At 49.9% G+C, this 23,817-nt stretch overlaps 1 protein-coding gene and 1 long non-coding RNA gene across 3 annotated transcripts in view; one reads left to right on the top strand and one right to left on the bottom strand.

The window, feature by feature from the left end:
• Positions 1 to 23,817, bottom strand: part of FBLN5 (fibulin 5) — a 78,864-nt gene that overhangs the window by 33,344 nt on the left and 21,703 nt on the right. The gene's annotated exons all lie outside the window — the stretch shown is intronic.
• Positions 2,195 to 4,893, top strand: LOC136335126 (uncharacterized). The gene is made up of 3 exons (XR_010731272.1): positions 2,195 to 2,329; positions 2,603 to 2,810; positions 4,199 to 4,893. It is a non-coding gene; the product is annotated as an uncharacterized lncRNA (long non-coding RNA).

Below are 23,817 nucleotides of genomic sequence, written 5' to 3'. Positions count from 1 at the left end.
GGCAACAGACACGCGGTCCACTTCCCAAGCAACACAAAACCCTCTCCTCTTAGAAGAAACCAGCTGGAACGCAGGGGCCAAACTCTTCATGAATTCTGCTTTTCTGTCCATAAAGCCAGAGCTTGGAGGAGACTCTGAAAGGCCCCTTCTAGCTCTGATCTTCTACAGAAACAAACTCTGCCGCTAATGGGGATCACATGACTTGGTTCTTGAGTAATGATTTTCATCCAGAGTGCTTGGTAAACATCAGCTGACTTTAGTCCCTTTCACACTGGGCAGTGGATTGGCCAAATCCATTCAGATTTGCTGGTGTGTGAATGGTCACTGCAGTCATGGGGGATGTGGTGGGGGGGGGGGACGGACGGACGGACGGACAGATCCCTTCCTGCCTGAGCATCCTGAAGATGTCCTGAGAGTAAAGGGACAGGCTGCTCGCTGCCAATCTAGACGTGGTGTTTTTACTTATAGGTCATGAGGCTTTGGTCCTAATTGTGACCGTGAAGCAAGAAAACAGACCCTCCCTTTCTAAGGACTGCTTGAGAGCCCAGTCTGTAAAGGCTGCGGCTCTTGACTCCTGTTCTTTCCCTCCCGGTTGCCCCTCCTCTTTCCAGTTCCCCTCCTCCTTCCCTCTGAGCCTAGTCCTTCCTGACAGCCTTGCCTCCCTGTTCTCACGTCAGGATCTGTGATATCCCTGTCCCCGTCTCCACTCCCTCCTGTCTGATGCTGTCTCAGTTCATGGTGTCACCGCTTGTCAGTATCCTGGGCTATAAACCCTAGTCATCCTCAAATCCCCCCTCCCCCTCTGCCCGCTCCCTACTCATGCAGCTCTTCTGAAAACCTTGCACATTCCCCTTTTCCTATACATTCTCCACCCCCAAAGACTCCAAGGCGTCACTGTCATTTCTCTGGATGATTGCAATAACTTTGTTACTAGTCCACCGGTCTCCAGTGTCTCCCCCGAAAGTACAATAAACGCAGCTTCCAGACAAAGACCCTGTGGCTCGACCACTCAAAGCTGTGTGTCCCCTCCTTAGAAAACCCAGAGCTTTTTTTGTGTGTTTCCTTGGCAACACAGCACATGGGGTCTACTTTTACACATGCACACGTGCTAAGCACAAACAGTTTGAGAGCGCTTGACGTTGGAGAACATGGTTCGTGTGTGCAGCTCCGTTTCCTCCGCTAAACCCGAGTTTCTTGAAAGCAGGAAATGGATCTGACCCACATTTGCATCCTAAGCAGCTAACAGCGCCTGGAGTGAGAGAGAATAGAAGTGACTTCTACTGGAAAGGAAGGCCAGCGGGGAAAGGCAGTTAAGCCAGAGGACATCAAAGGAAACCAGCGCCCAGCTCTGCGGCCCGTATCTCACTCCCGAGGGGTGAAGGAGGTCTGACGACACAGCCCCAGGCCCAGCGTGGAGTGTCTGGGGGCTGAGGCCCCCACCCCTGCCCTTGCCCAGGGCTGATCTGAGAGCATGGACAACAAAAACTGGACAACACTGTGTGGTTGGCCTGGGGGAGTCATTTCCCCGTTCTTCCTGGACAGCTGGACATCCCACACAAGGAAAGAAGTTTTTTCTCAACAGTCAAAGGAAGGAAGAGGTGCACCTGTGCCTGGCCTGATAATGGGCATCCACCGGACCTCTTAGGGCACAACCAGGAAACGAGATCCACTTATCAAGCTCGGGACAAAACCCGCAGCCTGCTGCCGGCTGTGAGAACGCCCAGGTGTGCAAACTCACTGCAAGGACTCGATCGGCCCTTCATCAGCCGCAGACATTCCCGGCCGTCACTCTCGGAACGTGCTATTAAAACTGCACGTGTTCTCATCCCCACCCGTGATCAGAAAGCCCTGCTACCACGTCTGGCTCCGTCACTAACTAACCAGGGTCACCTGGTGCGTGTCACTGACTTTCTGCACCTGCTTCCTTGCTGCTGAAATGAGGCCGCCATCGCCTGCCCTCCTGGGGCTTGCAGGGCCACGGGGAAGACCGCTATTGAACACAGTGCGCGTGTGGAGGGCACTGCAGAGGATGGTGAGAACATGTAATCGGGAGTACCCCACATCTGGGACAATGACATAGGACAGTCCCTTCACACACACCCATTCCTGGAACCCGAAGCCGCCTAGGAAAAAGGAGGAAACATAAGTTATAAGAAATGGGCCAGCAGGTGAAGGAGGAGGATGTTGCATCCCGAGGCCCACTCACCGTGCTGGTCTCCTCTCCCGCCCTCATTCCTCCACGTGGGTGCTGCCCGAGCTCCCGTCCCACCTCCAGCAGACGACCCCAGCACGGCAGAGAACAGCTGCCGAGGCTGCAGCTCAAGAGCAGGTGAAACCTCCGAGTGGCAGGAAGGGGTGAAAACACGGGGCCAGAGGCGTGCGGGGATGATGCCACAGAGAGAGAGGGGCGTCCTGGGCACACTGTCTCCTGGCGGGAGGGGGGACATGCGTCCTGAGAGTCTGGAAGGCAGGGCCCCACCCCCAAGCAGCACAGGCCTGAAACAGCCATGCCCTGCTCCCTACCACACTTTGGACTTGGTAAGAGTTGGATTATATCACTTGAACCTAAAATAAATATTTGAACTGGTTAAACACTTTTCAGGATTGCGTGTTTCCCAAGCTGAAGGAACAGGGGCTGTCTATCTCCATCCAGCTCTCTGTGGTCACGAGCAGGCCACTCTAGCCCTCCTCGCCCGCCACGAGGAGCCCAGTGCTTGAGTCCGGGGCCAATAACACAGCTCTTCAGGATGCACTTACGCTGCACATGGTCACCACGAGCCAACTCTGCTAGAGGCACTAGGGAGTCAAGTGTAAGTAACACCTGGGCCATGTGGGTCTACAGTGACCAGGTAAGGGACCAGACAATCCCCTCTCTGCATGGTGAGTGCTGTGCTGGAGAGAAGAAGGGGGACGCTTCCAGCAGGAACAGGCTTCCTGGAATGGAAGCTATTTGGGTAAACGTAGGTGTGTGATGTGGCAGAAGCTGCCACAAGTGGAGATTGTCCTCTAACACCCATTCTCCCAAGTAAAGAATGTTTTTTGGCTTCCCTTACAGTGAAATGTGGCTATGTGGCTAAATTCTGGCCAGTGGGATGTAAGTAAAAGTAACATGCAACAACTTCTGGGTCATGCTTTAAAAAGAATAAGGGCCCTGTCAGGTGGCTCAGTGAATAGAGCGTTGTCCCAGTACACCTGAGTCGTGGGTTCAATTCCTGGTCAGGGTACATAGAAGAAGCAATCAATGAGTACACAACTAAATGGAACTAAATGGAACGAGTTGATGTCTCTCTCTTTTTCTTCCTTCTCCTCTTTCTTTCTCTACCCCCCCCCAAATCAATAGAAAAATAATAATAATTTTTTTAAAAGAATGAGCACGTGGTCCGGTTGTTACTTCCCTCCTCCCACTGGCTGGGGTGCAGGTGTGATGAATGGGGAGAGCTGGAGCAGCCACCTTGCCTCCAGAGGTGAAAGCCACACGTTGAGTTTGGCCAAGCCACCCTACCGGTCCCAAACCGCCTGCCTCTGGACTTTGCCAGGAGAGAGAAACAAAATTCTCTCTCACCTAAACCCGTGTGTTCAAGGTCTCTTTGTTATGGCAGCTTAGCTTGTAGCCTAATTCAAATGAATAAGAGTTAGCCAAAGGAGTGGATGGAGCACGGTTTGTGCAGAGGCGCCAGCCGGGCACAGCACATTCCGAGAGCAAAGAGCTGCTGGCACGAGCAGACGCGTGGGTGGCACAGGGGGAGGGAAGCCCGCTATGGAAGCAGCAGGTGCCCAGCGAAGGGGGCTGGAGGAGGGAGGGAGGGAGAACGGGGATGAAAGAACTGGAAAGGGGGGAAAGAAAAGAAAGAGATTGAAGAGATGAAACTAATTTTAGTGAAAACTAAATTTAAGGTTTATGTTTTAATGAACTGTCTAGGTTAGTGTCAATCAGAACAGCTTGACTTTCATATTTTAAAAAAGCCACAATAAGGTGAGCCCTCCAAAACATAGTCCCGATTCTGAAAAGTCGGGTCACGGGCCTGCTCAGAAGGCTGCTCGCTTGGCTTCCTAGCCAACAAATTTTCATCATCATCATCATCACAGCAGCAGCAGCAGCAGCAGTGGGGGAAATTCTAATGAAAAACCAGTAACAGCAGACGGCCCGATGTTCCCCTCTGGAGACCCCAGCACGTTTCTCGGGGCCCCTCTGCCACAGGTGTCCTGAGGTTGTCGTCCACGGTCCCCACTCTGCCTCTGCTCCGCCCACTCTCTCTTCCACCCACTCCAGTCAGGCTTCCGGCTCTTCCCTCTGCCGCAGCCTCTCTCATCAAGGTCACCAGCGACCCCGCGACATCACATCCTTCGGCTCAGTCCTCGCCCTCCCTACTGCTCAGCGGCACACGGGGCAGCCAGCCTCCCACATGGGGCAGCCAGCCTCCCGCTTCTCCTTTAGGGACTTTCTTCCGGGGACCCCAGGACCCCACCCTCTGTTGTGGCCATCCACGGATGAATGGATCAACAAAATGTGATAGATACGCATCGTGAACATACACGTGGAATCTTATTCAGCCTTAAAAAGGAGGGAAATTCTGACACACGCGATAACCTGGATGAATTTTGAGGACATTATACTAAGTGAAATAAGCTGGTCACAAGAAGACCGCTTTTGTGTTCTTCCATTTATCTGAGGGATCCGCAGCAGTCAGACTCCTAGGGACAGAAAGCAGATGGTGGCTGCCGGGGACTGGGAGGAGAGGGGACGGGTGGTTAGTGTGTAACGTGTACAGACTTTGAGTTCTGCAAGAAGGTCAAGTTTTGGAGACTGTGTGCACAGCGATATGAGCCTACGTAACACTACCGAGCTGTACACTTAAAAATGGTTAAGATGGTAAGTTTCATGTTATGTGTTTTTACCCCAATAAAAAGTTAACATCTGTAAATCAAAGCATATCTCTTCACTGAAGTCCATTCTACACTGTGTGACCTGTTCCCGCCTAGGGACCGGACTGGCCCCTGAACTGAAACAAAATCCTGGTGAGGGGGGAGACGGCAGGACCAGGACCCCGACTCCGAGGAGCTTACCCCCCCCCCCCCGCCAGACAGCCCCCACTCGTCTCGGCCCTTCTCCACAGCGGGGTTCAGACGCGACCCCCCGGGGTGGGAGCAGAGCCCGGGAGAAAGGGAGTGGAGGGGAGAAAGGTGACGGCAGACGGATGGGGAGGAAGGATGGGGAGGAAGGATGGGGAGCAGAAAGGAAGAGGCCTGGACTACGGGCAGCTTGGGTTTCTGAGAAATGTGGTTCAAAGGCCACACAGGTGGTGGGATCATGGGATTTGGAATCAGACCTGTTTCAAACCCAGCCGTTTCCACTTTGTTTTTTTAGCTGTGTGACTGTAAACAAGTTTTTTTGTTTTGTTAATGTTTGTTTTTAGCCACTAAAAGCCCTGGTTTCCTCATTTATAAAAGGAGTTAGTGATGTTACAAAATTCATGGGGTTTTGTGAGGATCTCATGTAAATAGAGTCTTTGAATCATGCCTGGCACAGAGTGGCCCTCTGTCACGTCTGACTGTTCCAGCTTCATGTCAAGAAGCAGGAGGAAGGAGAGGAGGGAGAGGAGGAAGGGAGCAGGTGGGAAACTCACCCCCTAAGAGAAGAGAAAACGAGGGTTGAGAGCCCAGGGTTAGTTCAGAACCTCCTACTAGCTCATTGGCGGCCTTGGGGCAAGTATTCGGCCTGTTTCCTTCCCTGAAAAGCAAGGTCTGAGTTTCCTTTACCTGGAAAGGTACATGAATCTGAGTCCTCCGTGCCCCTGATGAGTTCACTAGCCTCATCCCTCCCTGTCTACACCGCTGGCCTAGGCAGGGCTAAGGAGGCCCTCTGGAGGACGCAAGAGGAAAAGACGTAACACGGCTGCGACATGCCCACAGTTTGCCTCTGCATACAAAACCAAGGCCTGTGCACCAGACTAGGACAGAGCAGGAGAAATCTTAAGGTAAGAGGGCGACCGAATGGGAAGGGCTTTTAACTGATGCCACTTTTAAAAGTATTGGGGAGCACAGTAAAGGTGTCTTCTACTGTCTGGTTAGCCCCATATCAGGGGCTATTACAAATATCTATTACAATATATAAACACTGTTATAGTATATGACCATTGCTACAGTATATGAATATTGTTATACTATACAAATGTTGCAATTTATAAATGTTGTTATACTGTGTTAATATTGCCACCTTCTGAGATTTACTCTAAAATAAGAATGTCTGGACCTCTTTCAAGACCTATTTAATAGGCATCTTCAAAGGCACTTCTCTGGGGCTCAGGAAAAGACAGAGAAGCTAACGGTTTCCTCTTTTCTCCTTCATATGGCCATGTGGTCTTGATTCCAAAAAGAGAAATGTACTCATCAAAATAGAGACGGATCATTCATTCACTCACTGATTTAACAATGCATATTGACTAATACAGAATGGATATATTTTTCATTCTTTGTCTTCAAATGCTCTTTACAAGTAGAATGCAGTCAATTTTTTTTTTCCTACTTTCATATTCTCTTAGGCAAGTCTTAGGTGTTGTCATCCTACTATTATAAGTGACAAAAATGAGGTGGAGATGATTATTGTGTAGAACAAAAAGTACAGATTAAGAACTCAACCAGCCTCACCACAGACTCATAATTAGGTTTATGTCAATTTTTCCATTGTTTAAAAGGGGGGATCATGCCTGATTGCTTTCATGGTTCCAGTGAGAAGAGTTTCCATTGGAGGAATTACCACCTTACAAGTATTTTTAGAGACTATTAGCATGAGAAAAGAAATACTTTCCTGCAGGTCATAGAAGACATAAATGGAAAGCCATGACCTAACTCTATTATTCAAGCCTGGGCCCGATGGTCTCATACAACCAGTTTTGTGAGCAGCCTCTTACCCACCTACTCAGTGTCTGCTTTCCAGGCCAAAGGAGGAAGGCGGTGGGCAGGCCAGAAGACGATTTTGGAGGACCGTTATATCTCTGATGCTCATTTGCAAGGCTATTTGGAATATGATGTAGCTGGCAGGATTGGACGACTTGGCTGAGCAGGAAGAGACAATTCCTCTAATGCCTGGTCACTAGACATTCATTCATCTGTCATTCATTAGATCGGCAAACGTTTACCAAACAACTTCTACATTCTTGGCATTATGCTAGGCAGTGTGGATACCAAAGTGAACAAATCATGTTCCAAACAAACTTCACAGAATCAGTATCACACAGATCATATTCCCGGGTGATAATACAATTAAACAGAAATCAGTAATGAAAAGATAAACCTCCAGAAATCTATAAAATCTGAAACTCATCACTAAATAAATCATAGACCATAGAAATTATCACAATTTTTAATGACAATGAAAATACAGGTAGTCCCCAGGGTTACAAATATAATAGGTTCTGTAGGTTTGTTAAGTTGAATTTATATGTAAGGTGGATTTACCTATTAAATGCAACTTAGACAGATGTTTATCTTAACATGGTATTTATTTTTACCTTTCTGTGCATATAAAGACTTACACATTTTCAAACCTACAGTACCTATCTTGTTTATAACCCGGGAACTACCTGTACTACATAATCTACGCCTGTAGGACACAGAAAAATATATAGTCTTAAATGCTAATGTTAGGAAAGAAGAAAGTTTTACAATTAATGAGCTAAGCATTCCACATAAGAAATTATGAAACAAAGAAATCCAAATAATTAGAAAAGATAATGAGCAAAAATAATGAAATAAAAAGTTAAAAATAAATAAATAAATAAATATCAATAAAGCCCCAAAGTGGGTTCTTTAAAAATGGTTAATAATATGGATTTTATTTTAGCATTAAAAGAAATGAGGTAGCACATCGCTATTCAGATTACAAGTAGAAACAGAACTAGATTCAGCAGAAATTTTATTTATTTATTTATTATTTTTTATTTTTTTACAGGGACAGAGAGAGAGTCAGAGAGAGAGATAGATAGGGACAGACAGACAGGAATGGAGAGAGATGAGAAGCATCAATCATCAGTTTTTCATTGCGACACCTTAGTAGTTCATTGATTGCTTTCTCATATGTGCCTTGACCGCAGGCCTTCAGCAGACCAAGTAATCCCTTGCTCGAGCCAGCGACCTTGGGTCCAAGCTGGTGAGCTTTTTGCTCAAACCAGATGAGCCCGCACTCAAGCTGGCGACCTCAGGGTCTCGAACCTGGGTCCTTCCACATCCCAGTCCGACGCTCTATCCACTGCGCCACCGCCTGGTCAGGCTCAGCAGAGATTTTAAAGATAACACAAAGAATGCTGTGAAAAAGTTCATGCAAATTCATCTGAACACTTACAAGGACAAATTCTTAGAAAAACATTAACTACAAAACTGGCTTCATAAGGAGTAAAAAGTCCAAATAGTCCCATAACTGTTAAAGGAACTATATTAGTAGCTAAAAATCACCTCACACAAAAAGAAAACAAAACAAAACAGACCTCGATGATCTATAGACACATTCCAATAAACTTTTCATGACTAGGTCATTCTAGCCTTCCAGAAAATAGAAAAGAAAGAACATCTCAATCTATTAAGCTAATATGTTTATACCAAACTCAGCAAGAAAATTTTTAAAAAGGAACAGGATGAGTTATTTTAATATATACACACGATTTTTAAAAATCCTAAACAAAATATTAGCCAAACAAATCCAGCAGTATACTTTAAATAAATTATACTATATCATGGCCAAGTTAGTTATCCTAGGAATGAATGAATTTTTAAAAAATCTATCAATGTAATTCCCTAATAAGTAGATTCTTTAAGCATATATTTATCTCAATAGTTGTAGAAAAAGCATTTGCTAAAAATCAATGCCAGTTAATAATTTTAAAAAATTAGCCAAACTCATTCTTAATGAGGAAACATTAGACATAGTACTTTTACCATCAGGAAGAAGACAAGGTTGTCCTCTGTCACCACCCATATTCATTATTATTCTATAAGAACTAGCCAGCGCAGCAGAACATGAAAAATAAATGAGATGCATGAGAATCAGAGAAAAAGAATCTCACTGCTCACAGATAGTGTGAGTGTCAGAATAAAGGGTTCTCCAGACTAAGTACTGGAAATAATAACAGAATTTCACAAGGATCTACGATCAATATTTACAAATAAATTGCTTTTTTACATGTCAGCAACAAAAGTAACAGTGAATTTTTTAAAGATGCTATTAATATAGCATCAACAACAACAGCTTCCTAGGAACGAGTCTAGACAAAACTGCAAGACTTGTTTGGAGGAAATTATAAAACCTTATTGAAAGATACAGAAAACTTAAAAGGGAAAAAGAGTTAATGTTCAAGAATGTAAAAACATCAATCAAATGAAGATGTCAGTCGTCTTCAAATTTATCTAAGGACTCAATGAATTACAACCAAAATCTCAACAGTTTATTTTTGAAAGGCCTTCAGCCCAAGAATAACAAAGACACTCCTGAAGAAAATAGAGACTGGCTTATTTAATAAGACTTATTATAAAGCTACGATAATTAATACTGAGTGGCACTGGTGCACAACTGACAATGAAAGATGGCAGAGAACAGAAAGGTACAACACAGGTGTAGACACTCGATAGGTAAGCTGAGGGTTGCTGAGCAATGGGCTGGGGGTGGGGGGGGCAGGCGATAAAAGGTGATGGAGAAGCAGGTGGTTGTACACACGAAGAAAAGTGGAACCATATACACAATTTGGACATGAGAGTCAAAGCCTTAAAACTTTTAAAAGACCAATATAAGAAAACATATGTATGATATTAGCATAGGAAGGATTTCTCAAATAAGTCCCCTCAAAAACACTAACTACAAAAGAAAAAGATTAATGAATTCAACTACATTGAGAATGTCCATTGCTCAAAAACGCCAGAAAGATAAGCCACAAATTGAGAGAAGTTATTTGCAACCTATATAACTGAAAAGGGGTTAGTATCTAGATAGTAAAAGAATTCATACAAATCACAAGTACAGAAAGAAAAGAAAATCTGGCCCTGGCCGGTTGGCTCAGCGGTAGAGCGTCGGCCTGGCGTGCCGGGGACCCGGGTTCGATTCCCGGCCAGGGCACATAGGAGAAGCACCCATTTGCTTCTCCACCCACCACTCCTTCCTCTCTGTCTCTCTCTTCCCCTCCCGCAGCCAAGGTTCCATTGGAGCAGAGATGGCCTGGGCGCTGGGGATGGCTCCTTGGCCTCTGCCCCAGGCGCTAGAGTGGCTCTGGTCGCGAGGCAGAGCGACGCCCCAGAGGGGCAGAGCATCACCCCCTGGTGGGCAGAGCATCGCCCCTGGTGGGTGTGCCGGGTGGATCCTGGTCGGGCGCATGCGGGAGTCTGTCTGACTGTCTCTCCCGGTTTCCAGCTTCAGAAAAAATACAAAAAAAAAAGAAAAAAAAAAGAAAGAAAATCTAATAAAAAAATTGGCAAAAATTAGGCTCAGACTATTTCACAAAAGAGGAAATGCAAGTGCCACTAAATATACTAAAAAATGATTAACTTCATTAATAACCTGGGAAATGCAATTGAAAATATGAAAAAAAAAACATGTTACAATTACTGGATTGGCAAAAATTAAGAAGTCTGTCACCTAAAACCTGCATAATTTTGTTAACCATTGTCATTCCAATAAATTCAGTTAAAATTTTTAATTTCATTTAAAAAAAAGAAGTTTTGTTACCCAGAGAATATTCCTAGCTCATTCTTTCTAAAAGCAAACACCTAAGACAATCCAAATGTCTTCGGACAAAATACTGACTCTAGTGTAGTCTCAGAGTGGGAAAATATACAAAAGTAAAAAAGAAACAACAGCTCCATGTAACAACATGGATGGGAAGCTAAGGAACACCATGTTGAATGACATGAGCAAGTCTCAGAGACCTTGGAAGATGGAGGGCGCCATGATGGAGAAGCCCTCAGGTGCTGAGGTTGGATACTGGCTTCTCCCATGGGCATAGTTAATAAGCTTCTGGCTTACACATGTTACATGGAATTTTGTGTATATATCACATCTTGCATAAGCCCTTTCCACAGTTCAGCTCGTGGCTTACTAAAACAGACTGACAACAGCTACAACACATTCACAAATATTATAATGGAGCAATTTTTCTTAATGCTCTGGAAACAATTAGTCCTGCAAATTTTATAGACACTAAAGTCTCTTCTGCACCACTACTAATCCGGTGAAGTAGGCAGGGCAGGAATTGCTACCCCATTTAACAGAAGAGCAAACCGAGATTCAGAGCTTAAGACAGTTCTCCAAGGTCACACAGCAAGTAAGGGGCTGACTGGCATCCAGCTGAGAGCCCCAGGGACTGCTCAGAAGGTTTTCTTTAGGCGTCTCTCTATTACAGACTTTCCGTGCGGTGACTGCCGTGAGTGGGGGAGGTGGAGGAAGGAATGGGGGATAAATGGTGATGGACGAAGACTTGACCTGGGGGGCAGAGGATGGACACACAATACTGTGGCCAGGGGTGTGCTGTAGAACTGTGGACCTGAAACCTGTAAAATTATGGTAATTGGTCTTACCCTAAAAATTCAATTAAATAAAAAGATTTTCTTTCTCAGGTACAGGGCAATGGGGCACCCAGATCATCATTTCAGTTCAAAGCTCTTAGAAATAGCTATTGTGTCATTCATTGTAAGTGACCAGCGGGGCTGTTTTTAAGGGAAGAAGTTAATTACTCTCATGAAACATATCTTAGGGCTATATATAGCTATGCATCTTACTGAGTACCTTCTAACATCACACGCTTTGTATGCATTCTTTTAATCCTTACCAAAAAACTGTATGAGATAAGCATTATCCTCATATTATAGATAAGAAAATCAAGGACATTCCCAAAATTTACTATGAAAAGGGGCCAGGAGATAAAGAAGGACTAACAGTGCTGCACATGTGAGTGGAGGCAGTTAGCTTGTATGACCAAGGGTATCACATTTAAATAAAATAGGATCAGAGACACACAGGTACTTTGATGTGGGATGGTAACGGTGATGGTGATGGTGATGGTGGCAACGATGAAGATGGTGGTGGTTATACACAGTAACAATCTACCACTTTCTGTTTTTCCTAAGGGCAATAATGGAAAGACAGCAGCACAAAACATTCAAGTAAGGCAGGAGACACTGACTCAGAGCACAGTAACAACCTACTTCTATGAAGAGTTTGTGACGTCATCTCCCTGACAGTTCATAATGAAAGGGAGTATTAGTACAATGCGGGTACCTGCACACCTGAGGACAGGTGGGTGGCACAGATGAAGGCTCCAGGCCCCAGCCTTCTTTACTGGTGGTCCTCCTCCACCATCAAGAAGGGTGCATGCACCATGTACACAGAATCAGCCAGTAAGCAGGCCTTTGGTTATCTGGCACTGTTGGCTCAGATCAAAATTATGGTCCTACTGTTTCTTCTCTTTCCATGTGGAAGTTGGGCTCCCAAGGTATAGTTCTTGCCCACTCAACATCTAAGATCCCTTCACTCCAATTTTCCTTCAAAAAACCACCTCCCCCCACTCTGAGTGTATGTGTTCCAGGTAGCTTTAGACCCATTACTGGCTTCAAGTCTGGACTGATATAGGCTTGGTAAGTCAATGCCCCAGGTGTTGCTGCTCAAGTCATGAGCTCAAGGATGGACTTGGGACCCAAACTAGCTACCAGAGCCTGAGCTCACCCTTTGGCTGGGGCTCTAGCCATAGAGGCATTCTGTCCGGGTTGCTGGACCGGTAAGAGGAGAGCCGGAGCTGCCAGGGCCACTGCTTCAGAGAGCCCGCCGGAGGCTGAGGAAGCCACTGTGCTGGACACAGGGGACTGGGAGAGAAAAATCCACGCCCGAGTGATACCGCTGCGTCCTTGGTCCAGCCATGTCTAAGGCCAGTTCCACTCGCGGACTTGTCAGTTATAGAAGAATAAATTATGTGGGCATGTGGTTTTTAACTCTCGTGTTTTGTTATTTTATTTTTCACTTACGCTATTTGGAGCTGGGTCTCTCCGTTCCTTGCAACCAAGAGTTCTGATGACTAGCACACTGAGAGTAATCAAACTGCCCTACAGTTTTATTGAACCACAGAGTCCTATGTTGGCATTTACTTTGTCAAAAGCCAGAACACCAAGAGTAATAAGTGAATGTGTTTCATTTTAAAAGATAAATATTGAGAAACCTGCTCTGTATTCCTAGAAATCTCCGCAGAACACATCAGTCTAAAGCAGTCCTTCCCAAGCTTTGCCATGTCGAGGCACACATAGAAAATTCTAGAAGTGTGTAAGGCACAATGGAGAGAGCAAAGGTGACTGGTCCGAGGACCCAGGCATCCCGGCAGCTGTCAACCATCCTGGGAGCCCACTGACCCCCGGGCCCCTCCCCTCTCCCCACAGCCAACCATCCTGGGAGCCCACTGACCCCCGGGCCCCTCCCCTCTCCCCACAGCCAACCATCCTGGGAGCCCACTGACCCCCGGGCCCCTCCCCTCTCCCCACAGCCAACCATCCTGGGAGCCCACTGACCCCCGGGCCCCTCCCCTCTCCCCACAGCCAACCATCCTGGGAGCCCACTGATCCCCGGGCCCCTCCTCTCCCCCCACAGCCAACCATCCTGGGAGCCCACTGACCCCCGGGTCCCTCCTCTCCCCCCACAGCCAACCATCCTGGGAGCCCACTGACCCCCGGGTCCCTCCTCTCCCCCCTACAGCCAACCATCCTGGGAGCCCACTGACCCCCGGGCCCCTCCTCTCCCCCTTACAGCCAACCATCCTGGGAGCCCACTGACCCCCAGGCCCCTCCTCTCCCCCCACAGCCAACCATCCTGGGAGCCCACTGACCCCCCCCCAGGCCCCTCCTCTCCCCCCTACAGCCAACCATCCTGGGAGCCCACTGACCCCCGGGCCCCTCCTCTCCCCCCACAGCCAACCATCCTGGGAGCCCACTGACCCTCAGGCCCCGCCTCTCCTCCCACAGCCAACCATCCTGGGAGCCCACTGACCCCCGGGCCCCTCCTCTCCCCCCACAGCCAACCATCCTGGGAGCCCACTGACCCTCAGGCCCCGCCTCTCCCCCCACAGCCAACCATCCTGGGAGCCCACTGACCCTCAGGCCCCGCCTCTCCCCCCACAGCCAACCATCCTGGGAGCCCACTGACCCTCGGGCCCCGCCTCTCCCCCCACAGCCAACCATCCTGGGAGCCCACTGACCCCCCCAGGCCCCTCCTCTCCCCCAGGCACCGCCCCTCCCCCAGGTGCCAGGTAAGCAGCTTTCCTACTGGAAGTGAAAGGGGAAGGTGAGAGGACATCTTGCAAAGCGAATCCTTAAATGAGTCTTCTCTTAACAAGATGCGTGACTTGCCACATTCGACAGCGCATTCTTTATCCGCCATACACCAGGCTGGAGCAAAGTGCTTTTAAATTATTAGCATTGTTTTTCAAAATCAGTCTGCCAAAAGCCAGCTGTTTCTGCACAGTCAGGCTTTCTGGGGCGTGTGGCTCTGGATTCATGGGAAGGACCCTTCGCTCTGCTGAAACGGCTTTTGCTCTCTGCAGCAGACCCAGACTTCCAGCCAAGAAACAAAGGGACAGAAGGTCACAGGACTGGGGGTGGAAGGAGGTCTAGCCACAGAGCTGAGCCAAAAGAATGCCATTATTCAAGAAATGATTGAAGAGTTTCTTCAAGGCTGGCCAAAGGAGTCACTCTCTTTGAACTCTGGGGGTTTAAGAATGCTGAGCGCCCAGTCCGCAGATTCTTCCGTTGACCTGTGTGGTCAAACAAGGATAAAAGGGCGAAAAGGGCTCCTGGGCCTCGTAAGTCCAGGAGCTGGGCCTTGGGGTGGCGGGCGCAAGGAGCCCAAGGGAGGTGGGACGCTGCTGCCGTCTTGTTCACAGTCGCATCTTCCTGCTGACCTGGCGCTTGTCACCCAGCCTCCTGGGATAGCTGGCCCATCAACGAGCCAACAAGCATGGAACCTGCTCTACGTGCCAGACAGGACGTAAGGGACGCGAGAGAAACACAGATACATAAGACATGAGGTCTTAAGACGTCAGGAGCGCAGACACACTTCCCATTAAGTCTAAGGAAGTCGATGAAAAATGGCCCAGGAGACGAACAACCTGAGTGTTTGGGGAACTCAGTGCGGGGTGGGGAGGAAACCCCAGTGAGCTTGGGGTGGGGTAACAGCGGTCTGAGAAGGCCTTCAAGAAGAAACTGCGTGTGGCCTGGGTCACCAAGAGGAAGAAAAGAGAATGGCATCCCCTGGGTCTCAGATCTCAGAAGGGTCCCTGTGAGGACCAGCACTGGGTCCCATGTTATGGACTGGGCTATGTCCCCGCACAATTCATATGTTGAAGTCCTAGTCCCTAGTCCCTACCTCGGAATGGGACTACTTGGAGATAATGAACTACCTTTAAAAAGGTAATTAGTTAAAATGAGGTGAGTGGGGTGACTCTGAATCCAATAGGACTGCCATCCTCATAATATGAAGGAATTTGGACACAGAGGTCCTTAAAGGGGAGACAATGTGAAGACAGCCTTCTATAAGCCAAGGAGGGAAGCCTGCAGACCCCCCACCACCACCACCATTGTGGTCCTCGGAAGAAGGCCACGTCACTGACACCTTGATCTCTGTCGTCCAGCCCCCAGAACGTGGGAAAATAAATGCTTGCGGTGTGTGGAGCTTGTTACAACAGCCCGGGCAGACTTCCACCTTCGGTGTGTTCCCCCAGCATCTTCCAGAAGGAAGCGAGCAGCCTCACCTTCCCCGGTCCTGTCTGGTCTCAGGGGCCTTGCTGACGAGCCCCTGTTGGTATGCATGTGGCTCCCTGCACCTTGCTCTGGGGCCCACACGCGCCTCTCCGGGGCTGCGGGGTCAGCAGGGTCCGGAGGCTGCGCTGGGACCGACCCTGGCCTCTCCTCCTATCAGAACCGACCCTGGCCTCTCCTCCTATCAGAACCGACCCTGGCCTCTCCTCCTATCAGAACCGACCCTGGTCTCTCCTCCTATCGGAGCTAAAGGCCAGGTTGCACCCTCTCCTATTGTCTCCATCTCTTTCTATTTAACTGTTCTGTGGCGTGTCTGCCTCATTTATTTTGTGTTCGTTTGTTTTTCATCTTTAGAGAGAGAGAATACTAGCAGCCAAACTTACTCCTTTTACAAGTCTCTATGGAGCTTGAATGTGGAAAGAACAGAGCTCTCTAATTTGAAAGCGGATTAAGGGTGGCATTTCCATGTGACTGGGTTGGGGGAGAATTCCTGTGAAACCAGAGTCCTGTACAAGGAACTGAGTCCTAGGCCATGAGCTCACTTTAAAGAGACCGTCCCGTTTCATGCCCCGACTTACCTTACCCTGACAAACACCAGCCTGACCAAACTGCTTGGAAGACATAAAAATGAACATGGGCAATAAAATCAAAGACTTCACAATTGTCAATCTGAGATCGTTCATTGTTCATTTGTGTCCTCAGTCCCTCACAACGGAGGAGTCACTAACCTTCCGGAAGCCCACGGGGAGCAGTGACTCACTGCCCACGGTCACTCAGCTTCCAGTCTCTTTCTTGGGATGAAGAACCCAGAGGCTCTGGGCTTTATCCCATCCCTGCAAATGACCTTAGCGGTGATCCGGGGTAAATGACATCCCAGCCCTGCTCCCCAGGTTTCCTCACTAAACTGTGAACGCCCTTCTCTGCGGAGACCTCCCTGACCCCCTTGGGAAGGAGCTGCTCCCATGAGACGTAGTCCATGGCAGCCATGAGGCGGTGTCCTCATGAGTTGTCACCCTGTCCCCTACACACACACACACACACACACACACACACACACTCCATTCCTGTAAGTCCGCGAGGGAGCCCTACTCCCAACTGGAGAACGAAGTACCAGCCAGCTAGCTCGAAGGCCACCCTCAGCACTCCTTGTCCCCAGTAACAGCTTCAGAGGACCTGTAATCAGTCCAGGTTTTATCTTCAACTCCCCCTTGCCAGGGACGATAAAATTTTACAGTTAAAACTCAGTTTCAGTCTGGCAAAATCTCAACGTTGTTCTTTTGACTCCAAAGAGTAGGCCTGGGCCTCAGAGGCCTCAGACTCTCGCGAGTCCTGCGAGTACCATGTTGGGAATCACGAGAAGTGTTCTGTGCAGGCCAGTCGCACGATTCCCTTGCCCAGAAAGCTCCCAGAGGTTTGCTGCTGTCGTGGCTGGGCTGGGTCACGGTTTATTAGAACGTGCTGCTGACACGCCCAAGGTCAAGACTCTCCTCTTTGTGTCAATCTGCTCATCACAGAGGAAAACCTTGAGCCATAGGCTCAGCCTGCAATGCCCCACCCATCGACCAGGGATAGATCTTCTGTAATATGTCCCAACTGAGAAGAGTTAGGACGTGTGGGCTCCTCCCCCCATGCTGACCAGTAAGGTGAGGGTCCAGGTTTAAGAACCGCACAGAGATGGGGAGACTTGGGAATCCACGGGGGGCTGGATGTCCTGTCGCTTGGTTGGACTTCTTCTGACAACCCTCCTTGAACCCAGACAGTCCAATTGATCCACCTGGGATTTTATAAAAGTCACCCATACAAACTATATACAAAATTAATAATGACCCTTAGTAAAAGCCCAAGCGGCCTGGCCTGTGGTGGCACAGTGGATAGAGTGTCGACCTGGAAAGGTGAGGTCACCAATTCGGAACCCCAGGCTTGCCCAGTCAAGGCACACATGAGACACAACTACAAAGCAAGTAGGAGTTGATGCTTCCTGCTCCTCCTCTCCTTTCTCTCTCTCCTCTCTCTAAAATGAATAAATAAAATCTTAAAAACCAAAAAACTCAAATGTAAAAAGTTAAAGAAAAAGGTAACAGGGGAGAAGAGATCAGACCGAATAACTCCCCGGGCTTCCGTCAACGTTGGCTCTTCTTCCCTTCTTACACGTGGGAAGATTATAAAGCAAGGCGTCCTGGCTGAGTGTTCAGCCAGCGCTCACTAACAGACACGCAGCAAGCACCAGGGATGGCCGGGCGCTAGGGAGACAGCGGAGACAAGGTAAGAGACGGATGGACAAGAAACAAACAAATTCAGCGAAGGCGTGGAAACACTCCCCGTGTCCACTGATAGGTGAACAAGTAAAGAGAGTGTGCACACAAACACACACGCCACATATACACACAATGGAGTACCACAGAGCCCTTAAAAAGAAGGAAATCTTGACATTTGCACCAAAAATGGATAGATCTTGAGGGCACTGTGCTGAGTGAAATAAGTCAGGGACCGTAGGCTCTCATATACACGTGGAGTCTTTAGAAAAGTGAGCTCACAGATACAGAGAACAGCACGGTGGCAGTCAGGGGCAGGGGATGGAGGCTGGAAAAATGGGTGAAGGGGGACAAAAGGTACCAACTCCCATTTATAAAATAAGTTAAGTCATGGGGTCTCCAGACCAAAAGCATTAGCATCTCTTGGAAATCCAGGCCTCACCCCAAATCTGCTGAATCAGAAACTCTGGGGGTGGAATCCAGCAATCTGTGTTTGAACTCCCCCAGGTGGTCTGACACATGCTCGAGTTTGTGAGAGATAACAGTACCAGCTGTGATGGAGACCGGCAACATGGTTACTCTGGACAGGTTGGTCAGAGATAGGATGCTTTAAGCCAGTGACATCTGAACTAAGCTGAAGCCTGAGAGAGGAGAATGAGCCAGCAACATGAACAGCCAGAAGACAGTCCCAGAGGAAATAGCAAGTGCAAAGGGCCTGAGGTAGGGAAGAGCTTGAGATGTTTAAGGAAGAGAAGGGAGGCCAGTGTAGCCTGAGAGCAACAAAGAATACCAGGACATCTATGGGAGGGGCAGGGTCTGAGAGTCAGCAAGCTGCACTCTGGTGGGTCCCCCCACAGACAAACTGTGGGTGTCAGGACAGTCACAGAGCCCTTCCAAGTAGCCTCAACAATGGGGGACACAATATTGAGCCTGCCCACGGGGCTGACTGAGAATTCAGTGGGCTAGTGAATGTGAAAGCACCGGGAAAAGAGAGAGGCAGTGTTCAAGTGGAAATTATTACAATTAAGCAGGTCGCTGAAGGATGTAACCACAGAACCCAGCCTCCCACAGTGCGAAGCCGACAGACCACAGGCTAACGCCACCTGGTTCCTGGCCAACGCCTGCTCTCTGGAGCTAAATGAGATCGAGACGATCCTTTAAGAGGGTCTGTTAGGAGGTCTGCGGTGGGGGATTTCCCAGAAAGGCCTGATAGTGGGACCCCTAGGTTTCCACCTGACTGGCCACTCCAAGAGGGTTCGTGGCTTCACAGGGAGTTTGTGTTCTACGCCAACTGCTTGCGAACTCTCCCCAGGAGCCATACAGGCTGTGCCAGAATGTCTCATGGAACCAGGCCACGTATTAGCATCCTAGTCAGAGCCACTCTCTCCACCGTGGACTGAGGCCCCTTTCCTCAAGGGGCCCGGAAAAGGGCCCGCCTCTGCCTCGGGGTTAGAGGCTCCAGCCAGGATGCGGAGAACATGGAGGGGATCATCCTTTCGAGCTGGCCCAGTAATGAGCCCCCCGAGTTCAGACCAAGTGAAAAAGCCCTGTCTCAATGGGAAAGATACTACCTGCAGGATCTACCTGCCTCTAGACGCTTCTCGTCTCCTAGTTATAAGATTGTCACATCCTGAGTGGCCACTATGGAGGGAGCCTTAGGGATGGTGGTCCAGCCCCTCTTGTGTAGATGAGAAAACGGAGCCCAGGAAGAGAAGGGGCTGGAGCTACCACTACCCGCTGAGCTGCGGCAGTGCTGAGATTACATCAAGACCCTGGTTCGCTGGGCCCCACAACCTGGAGTCTTCTCCAAACAGATGTCGACACACCCCTCTCCCACTGCAAAACCAGCACTCACAGAACAAAGCCCAGGCCATTGACAGAGCTTTCAAGGCCCCCAGAGTCTAGTCCCTGCCAGTTTCCTAGCCTCATCTCTCCCTCTATCCTGCCCTGCCCCCCATCCAAGGCCATGCAGCAACAGAGTGGGTACCAGGAATGGGCAGGCGACCAACGTGCTCATGGCCAACGCTGGCCCCCACAGTATTCGTCACGTGCCGTGAAACTCTCGTCTCCATGTCTCTGTCCACGCTACTCCCTTGACCCAGACAGCCCTTCCCCATCTCCCACACAGAACTCTTACTCAACCCTCCAGAATTCCCAGCAAGGCCATCGGAACCATTCCCAGAGCAGAACCCGTGTTTCCCACGGGCCCCCCGCTCCAGCAGCACCGGGCCACGCTGCTCTCGCCACCCTCACACTCCGGCTCCTGTAAGACCCTGATGGGTTATGGATGTCCTCCCTCCCCACCCCCACTCATCTCCGCTCAGCGGCGAGATTCTGAGGGCAGCACCCGCGTCCCATTCGTCTTTATTTTTTTTTTTTTTTTTTTTTTTTTTTTTTTTTTTTTTTGCATTTTTCTGAAGCTAGAAACAGGGAGAGACAGTCAGACAGACTCCCGCATCCGCCCGACCGGGATCCACCCGGCACGCCCACCAGGGGCGACGCTCTGTCCACCAGGGGGCGATGCTCTGCCCATCCTGGGCGTCGCCATGTTGCGACCCTCCTGGGTGTCGCCATGTTGTGACCAGAGCCACTCCAGCGCCTGGGGCAGAGGCCACAGAGCCATCCCCAGCGCCCGGGCCATCTTTGCTCCAATGGAGCCCTGGCTGCGGGAGGGGAAGAGAGAGACAGAGAGGAAGGCGCGGCGGAGGGGTGGAGAAGCAAATGGGCGCTTCTCCTATGTGCCCTGGCCGGGAATCGAACCCGGGTCCTCCGCACGCTAGGCCGACGCTCTACCGCTGAGCCAACCGGCCAGGGCTCCATTCGTCTTTAGATCCCCTTCCAGCGCTTGGCAGTATCCGACAGAGACGCACAGTGAATATCTGTTTAATCCAACGCTGCACAGATGTGGAACACCTGCTTTCGGGGAAGGTCTCTGCGACCACGCCAGCCAGCGCCAACAGACGGCCTCGTCTCTGCTTTGCTGCGGCCCCATCCCATTGATGACGACGTATGTGATGGGCTCCGTATGTCCTCTGCCCACCCCAGCGCTGGGCAGGAGAGTGTGAACTCCCCAGGGCAGTGATGCAGCCTGACTCAGCTTTGTGGGCACAACGCAGACCCCGGCCTGATAAATGATTAGTGAAGCTGTCCAGTCCCTTAACAACAATAAATTAACCTATTTGGACATCTAAGGCATAATCCGTTTCCCTTGCTCATCTGAATTCCATACATACAGTTCACCTCATGTAGCTTTTCTGGTTGTTCAACAAATATCAGGCACTAAAAATACAACAGTGAGCAAGACAGAAAGTTCCTGTTGGATAGAGATGTTAAATAAATAATCACAAGTGTCTATTTGTCCCAGTTACGGAGCGTGCACCAGAGGACCCAGTACGGGACGCTCCAGTCACTGCTGAGTTCGCCGTGAGTTCACTGCTTGTCCTAGCAGCCCAGGCCCACCAGGCTACATTTGGTCACAGTGGCTCCGGCAGAGATGGCCATCCCTTTACCCAGCTAAGATGCAGACAGCTGATGACTTGTCTTTCTCCCCAACAGGAATGAAGCAGAGTCAGGTTTTATGGGCGTGTGTGTGTCTTTCCATTGTTTCATTTACTCTCCCTTCAATTATTATCCCAATTCCCATGGGAACTATTGGAAATGCCAATTTCATGCTGGTTGCGGATGCAAAGTCTGTTCTGTCTGACCTCACTGATTCCTGGGGGATGTGTTAAGACCTGCGAAATATGTGGAGCTCATAAATCAACTCTGGCTGGGTTTCTGCAAACGTTTCAGTTTGAAGGGAAGTCAGACAGCATTGACAAGTCCCCCAAGCCTCCCTGCTTCCCGGGCCCCACGCTGCCTGCCGTCCCCTGGAGTCTGAGGACGCTGGCTGGCCTGGGGCAGGGCCCAGTGCTGGCTGTCCCCATATCCCCTCTGGCCCGGCTCCGACAGCTGGAGGGGAATGGAAGGTTAGTCCTTGACATCCAGTCTGCTGTCTGAGGCCCTCTGGAGGGAAGGAATCTTGTGAATGTCCTTTTCCTGCCAGCCCCCAAGGAGATGGCCTAGGGACCCTTCCTCAAGCACGTCCCTCTGTTTCCAAGAAAAACAGGAGCCTTGGGCCGGCTGTTGGGCTCCAGGGGGTGCCAGTGGTGTGTCATACAATTGAATGGCGCCCCCTGGAGTTGTGCAAGGAGCTGGCCCCGGTTGGAGGCAAATCCTTGGGAGCCTGTCCCTCCCAAGGGAGGAAAGGAAGCCCTGGCTCCAAGGGGAAAGAACACAGCCTCCCACGGGCCCCTCTGGGACGTCCCAGAGGGGGACGGCAGTGCATGGATCTCTCTGTAAAGTCCATCTGGTCAGAGGGTTCCTCTCAGGCACCTTGTCCCATCGGCCTCTCGGCTACAGTGTAAAGTCAACAGAGGCAATAGTCTCTGAGTGCCAGCGAGCAGTGTGAGGCCCATGCTGGGACGGGCGTACATGGTGGCCACGGCTCCAGGCCACAGAGCACTCAAGGAACAAGGACACTTGGTCAGCTCAGTCCCCTCTTGGCCCCCAGCACAGTAGGGGTGCTTTCAGTGGGTGATGAGGGGTGGAATATGGGAATGAGTACAGACTCCCCTCTCACTTGCCTGAGCTTAACAGAGTCCACAGTCTCCTTCCCTCCCTTCCTCTCTCCTTTCCTCCCTCCCTTCCTCCTCTCTCTCTTCCTTCATCCCTTCCTTCCTTCATTGGGCAATCACTTATGGAGAGCCCATGCTGTCAGACGCTGGGATAAACAGTGGATGCCAGTGCAGTACCTGTCCATTGCTCTGATCCTAACACCACACCCTGATGAGCGCAGGCCTGCACCTGTCTGCCATCTGTCTCATCCCTGGGGTTGCCGAACCGTGGTCTTTCTGTCTCCCAGCAGGAGCCCAGCAGGGGGCTGGTCTGCCGGGGGAGGTCATCTGACTCAGAGGTCTCTCTGATGAGGGGTCAGCCCAGCCCACCAGCACTTCCCCTCTCACAGCCTGCCCGGTCAGCGTGGTACAGAGTCTGTCTTTCTGTCCGTGTGTCCATGTGTCCAGAGAGGTTGGCAGCAGATGAAAGAAGAGAATGTATGTAGCCATGTCACTCCTTGTCATTTCCAGAGCTAAGGGGGCCCCAGAGAAAGGCTGGAGGCAGCCTGTCTGAGGTCTGAGTGAGGTCAGAGTGGAGGAGGGAAGTGTCAGGACTGGTTGCCAGCTGAAAGGCAGTCCTGCTCCCTCCCCAAACCTCTCCGCCCGCAACAAGCAGCCAACAGCACCCTGCGCTAGGACCTGTCACTGGGCAGAGATTGGTAGATGTGGAGCAAAGCAGCTGCTGCCCCCTGGGGTGGGGGCAGGGGAGTGACAGCAGCAGTCACCGAGGGAGCGCAGACCCCGCCGTCGGACACTAAGCAGATCCCTTGCTAAGCCCCAGAACTGCCCCACTAGGTAAGCACTGCTGTCCTGTCTGGTAGATGGGACACTCTAAGGGTGAATGTCCTGATCCAGGCAACTGTGCAGGGGTGGGACTCGAACCCCAGTAAGTCTGGAGCTAAAGCCCATCCTCTTCCCATGGCATCATACTACCACCCACGGCTTCCGGCCAATAGCCCCTCCAGGTCCTTTGAGGAAATAAAGAGCTTTTTTCCCCTACCAGCAGGTATTATGACGTGGGCCTATCAGATGACACATGTTACTGGCAACCTCAGAGATGATCCCTAATTTACGGTTTAAATCAGTTTTATTGTTCTCTTTCACACACTCTCCATAACACTAATATTCATGTGGTATTTTCA

The sequence above is a fragment of the Saccopteryx bilineata genome, chromosome 4 (genome assembly GCF_036850765.1).
Source record: "Saccopteryx bilineata isolate mSacBil1 chromosome 4, mSacBil1_pri_phased_curated, whole genome shotgun sequence".
NCBI classification, from domain to species: domain Eukaryota; kingdom Metazoa; phylum Chordata; class Mammalia; order Chiroptera; family Emballonuridae; genus Saccopteryx; species Saccopteryx bilineata.
The sequence above is the reverse complement of the archived record's forward strand: the minus strand, read 5'-3'. Positions and strand labels throughout refer to the sequence as shown.